Raw genomic sequence first — 8,523 nt, 5'->3', positions numbered from 1 at the left:
AAGACTTTCCTTACCACAAAATATTCAAGAAAACTATAGGCATGTATAACCAATTTATCTCCACTAATGTAAACCGAAGTCATGTAGATCAAAACGACTTTATAGAAATGTAACGTTGGCTTAGGTAAATGGTAGATGAGAATATCATTTAGGCTAGTTTCACACCATAAACTTACAAATCTAATCAAAATTGAAAACCTTCATTGTAAATTTTCTTTTCTCCCGATAATATTTTTTCTCATTTGATACCCCTTTGTTCACATAATTCGGGTTATAATCCTATCAAATTTATCTCTTGCTATTTTTTTTTCGTATTATGAATTTTTTTTAATAAGAGAACTTTTCAACATAATGTACTTAGATCATAACTCTCTACGCACATACACCCTTTCCAACATAATTCTCAGAACAAAAATATCTCATCCCACTTACGTCATATTTTTCATTCAGCATACAACAACCTATGTTCATGGTGCAAAATAGGGTAAGAATAATTTATTTAGGTTCATGGCTCATAATCAAGAATAAATATGCATTTTGTTTTTAAAGAGAATAAAAATTGGAAAGTTAGGCTCAAAATAGGACAAAAAAGGATAATATATTAAGATTAGCTTTTTGGCTCAAACTGATTCAAAGAAAATTTCCTTAATCATCTCTACACAACAAAGATTTAGGATTTCGCCTCAATAAATTAATTACACAAGTTCTAGTTATCTCAATATCAACCAAATCAAACTAAGACTACATAAGCACATAAAATCACAATATATAGAACAAGTAGAACATCACGTAACTCATATTATAATATCGAAAGCAAGCATAACAGGTTAAGTACACAATCAAAAAGTTTTTCACACATACTAAATAATATAAAAGAGTTTAGCATAAGTTCATCAACGAATTTCCTTACGTCATAAGTTAACGTTGATACAGTCATCCAAAAATAAAAATAAAACCTTAATTCTACCCATAAAACCAAAATTAAAAAAAAAATGAAAAACATAAAAATTTCCTTCCCATCCCCAAACTTAAAATATACAGTGTCCCACTGTGCAATAAAATTAAAGGAGAGAAAACAAACCAGAGCAGCTAGGACTACGGGTCCATAACTATATCACCGCCATCAGTAGCAGGTGGAACGTCATCATGACCCCCAGGTGGTTGATATGATCGTCGAAGCTCATCAGTGCATGCCTTCAGTTTACACTTGTGAACCTTTAGAATCTCACCATTCTCACTTTTAATACTTACATGGCCACAATAAAGTAACTTTTTGACTTTAAAATAATTTTTCCATCTTGAGATAACGTTACTTGTCAAAGATTTGAATTTTGAATGAATCACCAACACTTGTTAATGTTGGAAATTATTTTACCAGGATCTTAGATCTACTCACAAGTATGTTGTTTAAACACCCTAAATATGAACTTTCTAAAACGATAAATTAAACACATATAAAGTTAAGAAAACCTTACATTGATGCAGCGGAATTAATGTCTCCTTCCACTCAGATCTCTAACCCTTGATTCCTTTCTGTAGCAGAGTATAATCAAGATCTGAGCCCGAATGTCCTTCTTCTTCAAGTTTTGATCCTTCACAGTCTTCCAATCTATGATTGAGTTACTGCTTGCTGTGTGTGGGCACTTACTCTTTCACTAGGGTCACGAAAAAGATGAAGGAGAAAAGAGAGAGAGGGTTTCGGCCAAGGAATAGAAAGTGGGGAAGGCTCAGTTTTTCTGAAGAGAGAAAATTCTGTCAGAAAGGCTTATTCAAAGATGTGTATTTGACTGAGCCATCACTTTCTATTTATAGGCAACTACTAGGTTTAGGTTAGGATTTATTTAGCATTAAAATAATGAAAATATTAATTTGAAAAACTCATCTAAGTGGCCGGCCATATGGTGTTTAATGGGCCTCACTTGATTTTGCAGTTTTATCAAATTTTATCTTTATTTTCTCAAAAACGCCAATTTTCCAATTCTAACCTTTTAAATGCCAAAACTAATTATTTAATAACTAAAATAGATTATTAAATAATATTGTCATTTAATTTAATTCTTAATTAGACATAAAAAGTCCATTAATAAATAAATAAACCTAGAAAAACTCTTTTCTTTACAATTTCACCCCTGCTTAGTGAAAATTCATAAAATTAGACATAGTCTAACTTTAGAATTATAATTGATCAATCACGAATCAATTAATGAGTCTTACAAGCAGAATGTTCTCAACTAGAATGGGGACCATGGATCTATATGCTGAGCTTCCAATAAGTGAACCAAATTTACCAAGTAAAGTTCTACTTATTAATTCTTCGTTGAATCCACTCTTAGAACTTAGAATTGCACTCTCAGACTTATATAGAGCATATTGTATGTTTCACGATATCAATATACTATCTCATTTAACCATTGTTATAATCTTATTGTGATTTAAAGATCCTCTATATAGATGATCTACATCGAGATGGGATTTCTTTACCGTTCTCACCCCTCAATGTATTTTGCCCCTTAAAACACTTAGCTACCTGTAAATGGTGTTTAGTGATCTAATGATTAGTCAGTTAAACAAGAGCTCATCCATTTACTTCTATTTGCTAAGCTCGAAGGGAATCATCACTTGACTTCTATACACCAGTAGAAGCTATAGATTCCATATTTATGTTCAGCACTCCCACTCAATCATACTATCATGTTCCCAACATATACGTATCACCCTGACCCGAAAGTAGGCTTTACTAATAAATCAAAGAACATGAATAGCACTCCTGAGTTGAGCCTAAGCATATCAGGATTTAGATTCTTTTAATCTTAAGATCAACTACTGATATTGACTTGGAAAGATATGTATAACGGTAAGTTTGTAATATCTTAACTTAGTTGCAATATCGGTCCAGTCCAATGTATACTCCATACATTCGAAACTAGTATACTTTACTAATGTCCTGGAAAGAACATAACACTTACTCCAAGTGTAAGTACACATCATCGCTGATTATCACATTAGTGTAAATCCAATAACACTGATGAAACATGGACCAAAACTTCTGATTCATATGATCACAATCACATTCCACTGTGTTGACGATACTGTAATTGTGAATAAACATATGATCTGGATTTAACTGATTTTGTGTGTATGAATGTAATAAACATATTAAACATATTAAACCATTAGCATGTAAAATTCATGCAAACATCAATCACTTTAAATTTCTTATATTGATAACTAATCAGATTGTAAAGAGTTTTATTTAGGGCATAAAACCCAACAAACTCCCACTTGCACTAATATAAAACAAACTGTGCAAATAGGTCAATCTGATGTCTTGATCTTCAGATCAAGTGTAGTATATTTGAATCCACCCAAACTTCTGGAAACTAGTTCATAAATATTCTTATGAAACGTCCTTTACTATATGCTCTACTTATCAAGGGATACTGAAATCTTTACTGTTTTAAAAGTACATCTGAATAAACAGAAGACATATCTCTCATATTTTAAAATATGTAATTGAGATAATACAGTGTAGACTTTTCTTCAGTGATATAACTTTCTGGTATTTTCGAATAGACCAAGTTACAATTCTTCTCTGGTAGAGCTTAAATTATTATACAATAATTCCTCCACCCCAAAGTAAGCACCATCTGATAGAAATCGAAATTAGATGGTGAGATACAAGGACAACTGATACTTAGTTCCTTAATATCTAACATATAGATCACTTTCATAAATCCTTCTTGAATATCTTCTAATGTTCCCTATTTGATTACATCTCAGATAGCTCCCACTCAATAGCAGATGTCTGGTTAAATAATACTTTTAACCTCTGATTGTTTAGAGAGTTACCTAGTTGTGACGTTTGTATTAGTCTGAAACCTTAAGTCAAGACTAAGTCATCAACATAGCAGACTAGTATTTGAAGTGAAAAATACATGCCAGAGATAAAGTAATCAAAATTAAGATACCATCAAATTTTATGAGGATTAAGAATTCTTGGTTCAAGTCATTCGAATGGACTGAACTAGAGTTCTTTATCTTATTCTCATAATTCTGATAAGCTATACCTATCCATGTGAATGATTAGATTTTCTTTTCAGTAGTGTTCTTAAGTACCTATCACAATTATCAACCTAATGAAATGGGTATAGAACTTTAAAATTCTCCCACTCAATTAAGGTAGTGTGAAACTTTAACAAAGAACTTTCAAAGGTATCAAACTTTTACTTACAACAGTAAAAACGAAATGGAACATACAATCAAGATCAAGAATTTATATTGACAATAGCTGACTCATTATATTACTTCCATGTTTAAACAAGATATGTGTTTCATAGGGAATTGTGGAATGGACTCCACCCCTAAGAATATACATATAGGGTACTATGGATAACCTCCACCCCTAAGTATATAGAGATTATGATCCACTCCTAAAGGTAGTAAAGATCATGATTCTCTTAGTGTGATAGAGTTTATGTGGAGTTGAATACTATCCAGAGTTCATTAGATATAAAAGATCGTTGAACTGCATAGTTTTCTTAACTTTTCTCCACCCCTATCAGATCATAAGATCCTTTTATTAAAAAAAATTCTTAATAATTGTATGAGAATGAACAATTATTAATAAACATAGAAATACTTTCTAGTGTTTATTTAATATAACTCTATGAAGAGTTGTAAATATTATAGAATTTGCATCAATAATAAAAATACTTACACATACAAACATACAAATATAATGTGGTAATAATTGATGAAGATAAAATTAAATGAAGCTCAATCTCATAAATTGCAATAGTGAATTTCGAAAATAAAACTTTATTAATATTAAAAAAAATATTGCAACAATATGAGAGAAACAGGGATAAATATCCCTGACTAAAATTTGAAATCCAAATTGTCTTTAAACTAAAACAATTAATTCAAAAAATTGAAGAGCTTCATCTTCATCTGGACGATTTCACCCTTTGGTCCAGCTTTCTGATCCAACTCTATTGAGTTCAAGTAGCTTGGCCTATAAGAAGAAGAAAACAAATAAACAAAGTTAGTCTAGAATTATCAATCCAATTGGATAACAATTCACTAAACTCTTAAAGTTTATTAATGGAAATACCTTGTTTCTTTGCAAGAAGTTTAGGACATTGGGGTTTCCAATGACCTTTTTCATTGCAGTAGAAACACTTTCCTTTAAGTGTAGCATCACCAGAAGGAACAACCTTTTTATTGGCTTTTGTTCGCTTCTTGGTGTTGTGCCACTTCCTCTTCGATTTGGGCTTTGAAGCAGAGGCAACATTTGCTTCAGGTTTTATCGTCCCATTACCATTCCCAGGATTGTGAGGTTTACTCCCTTTCTTCTTGGGTCCTCCAATCAAATTTTCATAAGTTTGAAGGTCATTGACTAATTCATGAAAGTCAATTTCCTTCTTATTCATGACATAATTTGATGTGTATGGTAGAAATCTTTGAGCTCGGGCTATTCAAGATAAGACTAACTTGAGTAGCACTCGTCCATTTCAAAGACCATGATCCTGGGCTTCTTGGAAATAACTGGACATGAGGAGAACATGGTCACGCACGTTTTGATGAGGTTCCATCCGTGCATTAATGTACTTCTTAGTCGCGTCAAAGCGTGACTGAAGTGATGCCTTACCGAATAGCTCATTTAACTTCGTCATAACTTCGGCGGCCTTCTCGCCTTTAGAAAACCGAGTTTCGAGGGTGTCAACCATGCTAGAAAGCATAAAGTATAGAGCTTTGTCATTTGCTTTCGCCAACGCTCATACTTTTCTTTCACGGCTTTGGAAGCATTGTCCCTGTGCACTTCGTGTGACGCGCTCGCTTAAAACAAACAAGGCACTTTCTCCTATGAGAGCAATATTAATGTTCTCATTCCATTTATTAAAGTTAGATCCATTCAGCTTATTTTCAGTCAACAGTGATAACATGGGATTCATTTTGACAAAACAGAATACTACAAAATAATAGAAATCAACAAATAGAAATTATAATGGTTTAACACACAAAATCAATTCAGAAATTATAAGCACATAGCAAGTAGGAATGATATGAGAAAATACTTAAAAAATTCAATCCTAAATAATTTCCAAGGTTTTTCAACAAACTGATATCAGTGTCCCGTTTAGGCGAGAGTCAAAGCTACCATCCATTGAATAGAGTTGTCAGCTCATCTAAAATGTTAAACATTCTAGCAACCTTTTATTCGATCAAGATTGGAATCCAGCGTTGTCCCGTTTAGGCGAGAGTCAAGGCTATTCTATCTTATGAGCTTCTACCATTGTTTCGCAATTTGCAAGTCAAATATGGTCGCCACCATTAGGGTGATCTATACCATATAAAACACTTACAAACCACTTATCATGCGAGATTAAACTGTGCGAAATTGCTAATGAACGTTCCTCCATTAGGGAGGATTACTCACTAAAACAAACGCGGTGTAAAACCCACAATGGAGATCGAATATCTTAATAATAATAAAGCTCATTATTTAAAATGTATTTTCTTTATTATTCTAATAAATAAATCTCATTACATTCTAAATTAAGAACTAAAATTCAAAAATAAGAATTTAATATAATATTTATAAAATTATACTTAGATGGTGATTGAAATAAAATTAATTATTTCCATCTTAGTAATAATCTTAAATATAAATATTAAGGAAATTAATTTAAGTTGAATTAAATAAATAATTAGCAACTTAAAAAATTTTCTTTGAGATTATATTTATTGGGTTCGAAAATTTAAAGTATATAAAAATACAATTTTCGAAAATAATAAAAATAGAAAAGAAATACTTCAAGCAAAAATATCACCTATCTAGATATTCTTTGACTAGTTAATTCAATTTCTAATAATATATATATTTTAAATTCATTTATTTAAATTAATCAATTAAATGAAAAAATCATTGATTGTAGTTGGTCCAAGAATTAATTAAAATAAATAATTAATTTACAACTCAATCTATTTTTCAAAATAAAAAATTCGAAAATATTGCATAATTAAAATGCAAATTTCAAAATTGATTAAGAAAATAAAGAAAATATATATATATATATATATTGAAAATTATTTAAATTTAAGTTGAAAAATTAAATTTCAACCTAAAAATAATTTTCTATTTAATTAAGTGTCATAAAAAATCAATAAATATTTAAGTATCATGATGAAAATCAACTTAGATATTTAGATTTTTCAAGTTAATTAAATGTATTAAATTCAAGAAATAATATTAAGTGTAGAGAAGGCTTAATTATTAATTTCTAATTAATACTAGGAAAAATATACTTAATAAAATTGTACCAAAATTAATTATTTAAATAATTAATTTCACAAAGTATAATTTTCCTATTTAAATATTAGAAATAATAAGTAGTCTAGAAATTACTATCTAGAAAATATCTTATTTGACTAAGTATCTTTTCAAAAAATTTAAAAAATATCTAATTTAAGTTAGAAAAAATCTAAAACTTAAATAATTTCAAATTTAGATTTAATTAAATATCACAAATTAAGTTGTAACCACTTAATTTGAAGATATCTTTTTAAAGTTAATATTTGAAAAGATATTAACCAAAAAAAAATATCTAAAATATTCTATTTTAAGTTAATATTTGAAAAGATATTAACTTAAAAATATCTTAAGAATCTTTAATAACTAATGCCTAGGATTCCTCAACTTGATTTAAAATTTAAATCAAATATTCAAATTTAAGTTAGATAAGAAAAATCAGTTGATACAACTAATTTATAACTTAAATATGAATATTTAATTAAATAAGCTCCAGAAAGAATCTTAGTTAGTTAAAATTCTATATTTAATTAAATAAGCTCCAGAAAGAATCTTAGTTAGTTAAAATTCTATATTTTAATTAAATACAAGAAAAATACAAATAGTTTGTCTAGAAATAATATCTAAAACTAAAAGTGTTTTTTCTTAAAATTAACTTTAAAATATTAAAATGAAAATAAATTTTCATATATTTTAAAAGTTAATTATGTTGCTAATTCAATTTTATTAGGTCAAACTAATATAATTAACCTAGTACAGTTATTCAAATCAGGCAAATGGGCCTTCACAATTGGGTTAGTTCATGTGAGGGGGTGCTGGGTTCAGTATGTCGTACCCACTTCTATGGCTCCCAACTCTCACACAAGGCCCAAAAGAGAGGAATTTAACCTTAAAATGAATAACTGTTATTAATTGAATAGGTCCAATAACTAGATGGACCTAAATAAAATCTATCATGGTGTGACATTTTATTTAGCAACAACCTATATGCATCTATATTAAAACAAAATAAACATATAGGCTCACACAGGCACACTTTGGATGGATCCTATCATGTTGCTAGGTCATACACAGATGAAAGAAGATTGTAAAATTTACCTGTTACAAATTATTAACTTGACCAAGGGAACCATCAGATCATTAGATCTGGCAAAAAGTAACCATGGCTATTTGCAATCAAGTAATAATAGGTTTTGAAAAAACTTACACAC

Source organism: Cannabis sativa, chromosome 5 (assembly GCF_029168945.1).
Source record: "Cannabis sativa cultivar Pink pepper isolate KNU-18-1 chromosome 5, ASM2916894v1, whole genome shotgun sequence".
Classification (NCBI taxonomy): domain Eukaryota; kingdom Viridiplantae; phylum Streptophyta; class Magnoliopsida; order Rosales; family Cannabaceae; genus Cannabis; species Cannabis sativa.
This window is presented reverse-complemented; position numbering follows the sequence as displayed.